Source organism: Dreissena polymorpha, chromosome 1 (genome assembly GCF_020536995.1).
Source record: "Dreissena polymorpha isolate Duluth1 chromosome 1, UMN_Dpol_1.0, whole genome shotgun sequence".
Classification (NCBI taxonomy): Eukaryota; Metazoa; Mollusca; class Bivalvia; order Myida; family Dreissenidae; genus Dreissena; species Dreissena polymorpha.
Genome location: NC_068355.1, coordinates 163,180,844 through 163,192,238, shown reverse-complemented (window position 1 = coordinate 163,192,238; position 11,395 = coordinate 163,180,844). Strand labels below are relative to the sequence as shown.

The window sequence follows — 11,395 nt, the reverse complement described above, 5'->3', positions numbered from 1 at the left end:
TTTATACCAGAGAACTAAATTTTAAAACAATATGGAACAGAGAAACATTTAAAATTGTAACACTCGCTTATTCACAAGTCAAACCATGGGAATTCTTTCCAATAATACTGTCTGCATGTCTATATAGAAAGAAGTAGAGTTGATAATTGGAAGATATGTCCTTTGAACAAGACCAGAATCCATTGCCTGAGGATCATGTCAATATGAAATGCAGATTCAGGGTCAACATTTTTATGCATTTTTGAAGTTGAAGCAATTTTAATTTTTTCATGTTTCAAAAAAAAAATGTAGGCCCGGAATTATGAACATTGTTATGTAACTCATTGCTTCAATGCCATTTTGACTATGCTAGCTCTTCATAGTACAATGGTATTAGTAAACAGTTAAAAAATAGATTACAAGTTGTACAGAATAAAGTTGTTAAATTTATTCATGGATATGACTCTAGAACATCTTTGAAAGTTAAAGATTTTAGTAATATTGGTTGCTTAAATGTTCAAAACAGAGTTAAGCAAATAACACTCATTCATGTTTATAAAATTGTTAACAAGAAATGTCCTTCTTACATGACCTTTTTTGTATAATAATTTTAGTTTAGTGTCTGATATACATAGTGATAACAGTAGACATAGTAAAGATAACTTTTATTTACCTCAATGTCCTCAAGTGAATGGTTTTACCAGCACTACTTTTAATTATAAACGATCAAAGACTGGAACTGTTTACCTGCTGATGTAAAAATTCTTATAAAAGAATAAATATGAATTTGAAAACAGAGTGAAAACTTCTCTCACAGACAATATGATTGAAATTGAAAAAGATGCTGATTTTATTTGTTACTAGTAGTCTTATTGTTTAAATTATTGTTTTATGTGATTGGTTTGTTATATTATATATATAATATATATATATATATATTGCCCAGCAAACATTTTAAATCGGTCCGATGTCGGCCCGATATTTATTTCAATATCGGCCCGACATCGGTAATTACATCGGCCCGACAACGGGAGTGCAACACGGCGCAATGTTGGCCCGACATCGGTATGTATATCGGCCCGACATCGGTAATTACATCGGCCCGAGATCGGGAGTGCAACACGGCTCGATGTTGGCCCGACATTGGTATGTATATCCAGGGGTGTCAATTGGCCCAAATTTGAAATCCGGAAAATTAAGCCGTAGGATAAAGGGAAGAGAGGGCCCAACCCCCCGAGCCCTAGCTTATTGTTCTTTTTTTATAGTCTTTCTAGGTGCAATTTCTGGTGAGTACAATGCGAAATATTATTAACCAAACCATCCGTAACACCGCAGGTGTATTTGTCATTCTAAACAAATGATATTAAGAACTTCGAAATGTAATTAACAAACCAGCGTATCCGAAAACGACTGTCCGAAAACATGTCGCGATACATCATTTGCAAATGAAATAACATATGCATATCGTTTGACTGCAGAAAATGAAAACCAGTAACCAGTAACCTAGCAAATACGCAGTCAATATATAATTTGATTAACATATTGTTTTAAAATATGATATTGCAGTGCTTTACTTTGCCAGTGCCTGCTCATGTCAGTGCCAGCCGCTTACCAATCAGATATCAATAAATAAAATCGGTACCAAGCGCAAATGTCCGGAATGCCGACGATGCTATAACAATATTCGTTCTGAAATGATCCCGCACTAAAAGAATTTTGTCCCTACCCCCACCCGCCTTAAACAAACTCATCGGATTTACATTCACCTCAAAATCAACCCTGGACGGCTCAAATCCGGATTTCCGGAATAATCCGGAAAATTGACACCCCTGATATCGGCCCGAGATCGGGAGTGCAACACGGCTCGATGTTGGCCCGACATTGGTATGTATATCGGCGATACCTTCTTGAGCCAGCATGGTGCCGACATACTTTTAACCATTCCTCAGTCCCTGTCTAGCCTCAATTGTTTTTAATTGTTGTTGGTAGTGTTAAGGGCCTAAAACAGTTTCTTAAATAAATGAAAGAACATTTTCTTCAGACAACATTTTATTTTTACATTCTTTTCAACCAAACTGGAATACAGTATTTGCTAATTATACTACTGTCTTGAAACTGAAAATATTAAGCTGATTTATTACTAATTCCAACATTTTTATTCTAATGGGGTAAAATTAATTAATATATACATTGACTAACAACAAATGTAAAAGAAATTATTTAAACAGACTCTATAATTTTACAGGTACAGAAACTGAAAAAGTAACACATTGAAACAAAATGTTAAATGACCAAATGACTTGAGTTTTGTATTTTGGTAATAGAATATTCAGCAAATGAAAATAAAATAAGAGAATTATGAAGAAAACCAACGTATCCAACATGCATATTGTATACATGGAAAATTACCAAACATGCATGTATAAATGGTTCATATCACCCATATTATCAAAACTGGTCTATATACCCTGGCAATTAATCAAATAACCCTTTCTTTAAAATGGATAGCGTATGATACCCATAAAATAGTAACAATTAAGACTAGTTAGCAAAATACAACATAGTAGTCATAAGATACACACAAAATAAGAACAAATAAGACTAGTCAGCAAAATACAACAAAGTAGTCATACCTTACACAAAAAATAGTAACAAGTAAGACTAGTCAGCAAAGTACAACATAGTAGTCATACGATACACAAAACATAGTAACAAATAAGACTAGTCAGCAAAATACAACATAGTAGTCATACGATACACAATAAATAGTAACAAGTAAGACTAGTCAGCAAAATACAACAATGTAGTCATATGATACACAAAAAATAGTAACAAGACTAGTCAGCAAAATACAACATAGCAGTCATACGATACACAAAAATTGTAACAAGTAAATTCAGGAAATTGCTATCCAGCAAAAAAAAACAAAACATAGTAATGGCACAAAATGTAAATGTACAAGTGACTAGAAATCTCACTTTAAGGTAATGGGCCATGTTGTCAATGGCAGAACACATTTTTTCCCCCTAAATCAAGTCAAGCAATTCCTCATTGTTGAATAGTCTTAAATGGTAAATACTAGCTGTGAAATGTGGAATAAGACTTGTAGTTAATCAGTTGTACTTTTTCTGAACTGCAGGTAAATATATATATTGACACAACATTTCCCAATTTCATGGAATGGGATCACATCCCCAAAATACTGAAAAAAAGCCATTAAGTCAGACCATTCCTTTAAAGAGAACTAATAATGATATGCAGTATAAAGCAGCCAGTATTTGTTAATGAATACATTGCAGTAGGACAGAGCAATATATTGCTGAATGATATATAATTGAGTAGTTTACTGGGACTTATTTACATATGGTTATAAATACCTTAAACTAACATATATTAAAATTATTTGTTTTCACCAGGAAATGATCACTTGAAAATAAAAATAATTGAGTTCTGTCACTTATCAAATTCAAAATGAATTGAGGGAATTGATTTTTATAATTGAGTATTTTCAGAAATAAACACCTTGTATGTCCCCTAAACTTAGACATAAATTATGGGCATTTCTAGAAAGTTTTGAATAAAAAATATTACAAGAAAATTGTCTTCAATATTAATACAAACTACATGAAACTTGTTTTCTTCAAAAATGACAAATGAAAACAATTCAGTGATTTTTTTTGCTCAAATTTACAGCCGATTTTCGGCTGCTTCCCAATCGCAAAATTACATGTTTTTTTCCCAAAAATCTGACCAAAATTTCCCAAAAAAAGCCCAACTTCCAAGGTCTCAACTTTATTTTTTAAACATCTTACAAAATATATAACTTGAATATAGTCATTTTTGTCCATAATCATTCCCAAACTTGCCACTTTTATTGATTAAAAAAAATCCCAATTTGACCAGACTCCTTTTCTAGAAAACTCCCTGAACATGCACTTAAAAACAATATCACTTCTGTTACTTATAATCCTATTTATAATGCTTAATTTTTCCCAATTTCATGGTTTATCGCGCTATTTTTCCCAATTTCACGGTTTATCGCGCTAATTTTCCCAATTAAAAAGGCACAGGCTGTAACAAATTTAAGCAAAAAAAATCACTGCAATTAGAACAAGAATATATTGAAAAGTTACGTTTACCTAAGTAACACACAGAGTTACAGCTATTTAGGTAATAAAGGCAAAAAAAAAAAAAAAAAAATATACACTGCTTCCATCAGTATACATATTAAAAGAAAAGTTGTGTAAAATCATTAATTTCAAGTTCAAAGAGACCTTTACATCATAACAAATTGCAGCAGGAGACTAAATTAAAAGTTAAAACACACACGAGTTAAAATTCATTGGGACTATTCATCACTTATTTTGGCTGTCCTCTTTTTTCTTCCACCGTCACGGTCAGAGGCTGTTCTAAACCATTCCCTGCACTCATGTTCAACTTCTGCAGCTGTGCATTTCAAGGACCGCATGACAGCTTCTGAAAATGGTAATGACATGTAGGCTCATATTATTCTATATCCATTATATGTTCAAACAGTGTTGCAAGAATTAACGATACTGGGCAGTTTATAAACCAATATTATTTCTTAACCCTTTTTAAATTACAATATGAAGACTACTTTTGAAAAAGGAAAACAGCCGGATGTAATTCTGTATGTATATATATATTCACACATATGGCCAGTTACGGGGTCTCTGATTAAGAAATAGGTCATGGGGTTCCCACTTTAAATACATGTATCTCCATACCCTTTTTTACCCGATATTAACACAAATTAAGGTGTATAGGGGTACCTTATATAGTATTATATATAAATACGTCATTTATTTTACGTCTCATACAAGGAAATATATAGCGACATTAATTGCTAGGTTCATGAAATTTCAATTTCAGACGTGATTGTGGTTTTCGATATAAGACCTTATTGCGACATTTGATTGCATTACCTCCCCTACACCCCCCTCATAGTAATTAAAGGTGCCTAGAACGCGTGGTTGTATACAGACCCGGTTTTTTATATTGAACCCTTAGGTATAGTCTGAAAACTACCAAGACCGCGTAACTGGCACTATGAATTAGTTCTAACTGTGACCTTATCTTTTTACACATACTATGACAACTTACTCTGCACAGCATCAGCCAATAGAAAGTTTTCCAAATACTGCCTTTTTCTTCCTCCCATGCCAGCTGTACTGGTTGGCCACCTCATTTGACATGCAATGCTTCAGAATGCGCCGGCACACATCAGCGCGGTTTCGGCCACCCAATACAGACAAATGGCTCACCTGAAAAGAAACACAAAGCATCTGTACACAGTTCTCAGTTCATTAATTTATGTTGTATACTAAAAGAACAATAAGTAATTACCTAAGAAATAGCTGCCAAATGGCCTGTTGCATTGGGTGTACTGGAACATGATTCCCTTAGCATTGTAAACATGATTTAAGTGAAACATTTTTTTTTACCTGTCTGTACGAGTGCCAGTATGTTTTATCCCTTGATTTTGACATTGCTAATATAATACACGGAGTGTTCTCAGTTTCACCAAAATTTATTAGAAAGAATTTTATGAAACAACTTATAGCTGACTAGCTATTCATTCATGAAATTAAACAAACATTGAACAGTCGCGAAAACATGTGACATTTGATGACAGATAGCAATTTCAGAATAAAAGCACTCTAAAAATGGTCTGATCTTGTGAATAAAGAAATAAAATTGTTTCCGAACAAAAATAAATAAAAAAGTCCAGGACAGAATAGTTCTACCTTGATAATTTCGAAATTGAGTCAATGCAGCTTTGTCGCGCGCCTATTTGTATGATCATACAGGACTGAATATATTTTAAAGTCAAATATTTCAAACGCATATTTACATAAAAAGTAATATGACAAATATATTTATTAAATGAAAGGTATTTTATAACATTATGTGATATAAATTTAGTTGACATACTTTATTTTGTTTACTTCATAAGCCTGGGCAGATTCACTGCACAAGAGCCAAGGGAAGCAACCTGTGTATTTCCTTTTAACAACGGTTACTCTTCCTGGACATGATAATATTGATTTTATATCAAGTATCTTACACGGTTTTTAAAAGAGACATAATAATTAAATTTAATAACAAGAAATTAAAAAGAAAATATTCAAAGTTACCTTTTCTCTTGAGTGTTAATTATGATATCGGGCCTATGTTGGGCCGATATCATACTTTGAACTGTTGAGTTATAAGTATTTTTATAACAACGGGCCGACATCGGGCCGACATTGTCCTATAAATATAAATTGTATAATATGCGACCTATCTTTCACGGTTTTTAAAAGAGACATAGACAATTAAATTTAACGCAACAAGAAATTAAAAAGAAAATAATCAAAGTTACCTTTTCTCTTGAGTGTTAATTATGATATCGGGCCTATGTTGGGCCGATATCATACTTTGAACTGTGGAGTTATAAGTATTTTTTATAACAACGGGCCGACATCGGGCCGACATTGTCCTATAAATATAAATTGAATAATATGCGACCTAATTAAACGTTATTAAACAAGATGGATTCACTAAAATGGAAAATTGCAAAAAGTTCTCATCTCTTAACAAAATATTTTTTGTTTAACATAAATGTCAGTCCGATGTCGGCCCAACATCGGCAAATCTCTGCCGATATTCCATCATTTAGCCGATATCGGGCCGATATGGGCATGTTTGCTGGGTGGTTTGTTATAATATATATATATATATATATATTACTGTTGTTCAAATAAGTCATCAATAAAGTATTTGTATGTACATTTAAATGTAATGACAAATTGTCACAAAATAGTAGTATACATTGTGTAACTAATGCTCTCTAATAATATATGCTAATTACTATTTGATCTCAAGACTATAGTCTCAAGTTTAAATTAATGATATTTTTATGCATATTAATGCCACCATTTTTGTACATTTTCCACCCATCTATAGGGCCCCATTGGAAATAAGTTGCAAACCTTTCATGGGACATCCTGTGGTATATATATATAATGTCTTGATTTAAACATCTTGTAACTACTTGTTATTTCAGATCTCTGCCAAATACACTATTTACTTATAACTGAATTTAAATGATTAACTTTGACTGTGATATTCAAAATGTGATATATCAATGCATTGTGATCCAAATCCTGTGATAATTGTTTTCCAATTGTTAAATGTTGTAAATTGACTGTACTTGTATGGCATATATATACATATGCATGGACAAATCAATATTTAGGAAAGTGTGACTGACACTGTTTCCAGACATATTACAGTTAAATAACTTCATGTCAGTAATGGCAGTCATGGATGGAAAATATCTTTTTACAATTGTTGCCTGCACTGTCGACCATATTTAGTGTTTTTGTTTCCCATCTAAAGAGTACCGACCCAAAACCTGCCTGTGATATGTATCTTAAAGTTTCTTAAAAGATAAATAATATAAATTTTAACAACACCACAGCTCAGTTTTAACATTTCCAATACAGTATGTCTTATTTTGAGAGGCCATTCTGAATTGAGTTCATTTCCAAGGGCAAAGTTATGCCTTATAATATATTAATATTACAAAACTGAACATTGTTACACTGTCCCTAATTTTAATGGCACTGGATTGTTTAAGGCTTTGAAAAGCTAGTTGCCTGGCCGGGATTATAACAACATCTGGAATTAAAATGCCTAGGATAAAGTATAAACAATATCTGCCAGAAGTACTGTATGGTTGCCATCATCAAATGTACAGAAAGAATCGTTTTTCAAATTCAATCAAGCCCCACTCATTCCATTTCATGAAATATACAGTTTGTGACTGCCTGGCTGGTCACTATAATGCCATTGGGACCAACGTGGAGTTTACTATTTCTTATATTACATCAAAAAGTTTTCTCTGTACCACTGTACAGTGTTGTACAATTGTTGATGGTATAGAACATAGACATATTGATTAAATCTCAAAGTTTGTCGCCTGCAGCTGAACATCAGCAATGTTGCAATGAATATAATTTAAGAAAAACTGATTCTTTTAAGTTTGAATAATGTTGATTTTTTCCCTTCAATAAACAATTAATAGGCTTTTTTAGCATTTTATTAAAATTTGAATATTTTGCATGCAAAATATCTAATTTTAAACAATAACATTAATAAATATTCTATTATATTACTCCTTAAAGATATTTGTCCTTATATATCTATATTATCGGTTGATTCAGTGCAAATTTAATGGTGTGTAACCCGAACTATATTTTCGGTGTAATATCTTCCGCCTAGAGGCGTTAGACATATCCTTCCACCAAATACACCCGAGAGACGATCGCCGATATGGCGGAATTGTCCGAGGAGTCCCGATTGGAAATAGACCGGTGTAGCGTGAATATTGTCAGATCGTGAGATCTGTCACATAAATCGGAAATCTGACGATTTTCAAAGTACCCCCGTGAGATTGCTCCGATCAGTCGCCGTGAAAATTGTCAGATTGATGAAAAATAATATTTAACGCAATGTTGTTTCAATTCAACTTAATTTCGCGTTTTAACAGCTTGCAGTTATTTTCGGATATCTTTTTTCGGACGTTGAACCTAAACACGTTGTTCACAACAAAGATATCAAAACAGTAGTTCTAACACCATGCAAACATTTGAATTTGAAAACGATTTTCGTTTTAAATGTTATATATATCGATGATGTACATGCATTACGTTGTAAAGAAAAATGGTAATGGCTTATTTACAGTCATGGGTGTTGCAGTGTTTTAATACAAAGATATAACATTGATTTAAGAAAATAGTTTCACATTATAATATATATATATTATTATATATATATATATATATATATTATATATATATTATTTCAGCTTAAAAAGTTAAAAACTGATTATGAACCAAATTCAGTTCCAGAAATGTTTAATCCCAATCAGTGTTTTTATCATTATTTTAGCTTATTCACATGTACACTCAATTCAGGAAAACTATTGTATTATATTTCACACAATCATAGTTACCACTATCATCATTTATTTAATTTGTCAATAAGCTCGATTGGTAATTGTCGGTTCGGCTCGGGTAATGCTTTAAAGTACCCCGTGTACTCTTAAGTATACTTTAATGTACCCCTGGTACGCTAAATATACTTAAACGTACCGTCGGTCTGTCAGTCAGTGCAGTCACTCACAAACTTTTCATGGCTTTATCTCAGAAACTCAATATAAGTTTTCAACATGAAACTTTATGGGTGTATAAATATAGCTGAGGAGAGGTGCCATGCACAAGAACCATAACCCGTCGCTTTCTGAATTAAGAGTTATTGCGCTTTGTTGTTTTTGTATGATGTAACTAGTGCTATATCTCAGATACTATACAAGATTTTAACATGAAACTTCATGGGTGTATAATTATCAATGCCCAAGAACCATAACCGTATACTTTCATACATAACGGTTTTTGCCCTTTCTTGTTATTGTTATTTAATGATGTAACTTTTCAGGGCTATATCTCATTTATAGAACCATGCATAAGAACCATAACCCTTCACTTTTTCTAAATAAGAGTTATTGCCCTTTGTTGTTTTTGTATGATGTATATTTTCAGGGCTATATCTCAGAAACTATAAATACAAATTTTCAACATGAAATTTCATGGGTGTATAATTGTCAATGAGAATAAGTGCCATGCACAAAAAACATAACCCTAGTACATATGTACATGTCTGATGTTACTTTACAGGACTATATCACAGATACTTTACACGATTTAAAGATGAAATTTAATGGATGTTAAGATATCAATGAGGAGAGCTGTCATGCACAAAATCTATAACCCTACACTTTCTTAAATAAGAGTTATTGCCAATTGTTGTTTTTTTTATGTTGTAACTTTTCAATAAGAGGGATAAGGGTACAACCCTTCAAATAAACTTTTCTGTTAGTTCTGCACCCATCAATAATCAAAATTTATTTGGCGGGTGATATCAATTTGCTTATTATTAGTCTAAACGTTGAAATGGACTAAATATTTTAAGTAGCATTGAGAATATAAGTCACAACGGACTCATCAGTCATCAGTATTATGTTAGCATATCTTTAGTCGTTTACTGAACTAGGGCAAATATAGTTGAAGTTTATCAGGTGATCTAAAAGTCCTCACCGCCTAGCAGATAAGTCTACAGGGCTCAACATTAACAGTTGTCCTATTGCCCCTGGCAAGTAAAAGTTGGGTTCGGGCAAGTTATTTTATAATCTAGTTGTCCGCCCAGGCAAGTGCAAAAAAGAACAAAGAGCATTACATTTAGATTTTAATTGCTGTAATCATTTGTTAAATGTTCAAAAATAAAAAAGGTTTTGTGGTGTATTATTTTGATCTTTATTAAATAATATGAGGTTTACAGTTAATGTGATATTTCATGTTTGGGCAAGTGACTTTACGTACAAGGCAAGTAGATACAAGGCAAGTAGATTTTCTAAGTACTTGCCCGGCAGGGCAAGTTGGTTTTGAGGTTAATGTTGAGCTCTGGTCTACAAAGTATTTTAAAACCGGTTCATGAACATGAAATGATAAGTCATTTCCGCCATTGCGATTATTTATTTTAAGTCAATATGTTTTTGGAATCTTAAGGCACTCATTGAAAAATACATCACTACATAAATAAATATCTAGGTCAATTGTGATTCTGTCAAGCAATGATTATCATATCAATTATTATCTCCAGAGTTATTCTTTTTTTCTTGCACTTATCATAATCTAACCATCTGCATTATTTTTGCAAAACAGGTGGTTTTGCAATCTGAGCACCACAATCATCAATATTTTTGTGTGGATATAAAGATTTTATAAAAATTTAGGATTATAGAACCTTAAGTTTCATTGTGCTGTACTTGTTTAGGAGATTTGTAATACCAACTGGCTACTTCTGTTTTCAGAACTAAAAGGCACAGAAGGATTTTTTTAATATTTTGTTGAGTTCTCAGATTAATCGAGCCCAAAGCACTTCCTGCTTTAAAAACATATTTTCGAGCAACAACACATATTGATAATATACTCTTGGTTCATTAAGACATCAACAACAAGCAACATGTATGCATGAGCACATGATATAGTAAATATGATTCATATATAAATTAAGAAATGTTACAGTTGAGAAATGCATTTCTCATTGAATCACATGTTATTAAAACCATCATTTTGATTAGAAATTACACATGCAGTAACAACCAGCTGCAAACAAATTGTTTCTTACATGATTACTTATGCATGTCAAGGATAGGAAATTACACACATAAGGAATGAAATATTATCAATGTGCAGGTACAGTTGTCTTTGATTTAATCTATCTTGAATAATGCATACTTTTTTACATGAAAATCTCATTTTCCACAAAACACTAAATTAAAAGTAACAGG

The 11,395-nt window shown here is 32.3% G+C and overlaps 1 long non-coding RNA gene across 1 annotated transcript; it reads right to left on the bottom strand.

Moving 5' to 3' along the window:
- Nucleotides 1–1,839: 1,839 nt before the first annotated feature.
- LOC127858778 (uncharacterized) lies at nucleotides 1,840–6,056 on the bottom strand. Its single transcript, XR_008039050.1, has 3 exons — nucleotides 5,748–6,056; nucleotides 5,104–5,264; nucleotides 1,840–4,455 (listed from the first exon to the last, which is right to left on the bottom strand). It is a non-coding gene; the product is annotated as an uncharacterized LOC127858778 (long non-coding RNA).
- Between the last annotated feature and the right edge of the window lie 5,339 nt (nucleotides 6,057–11,395).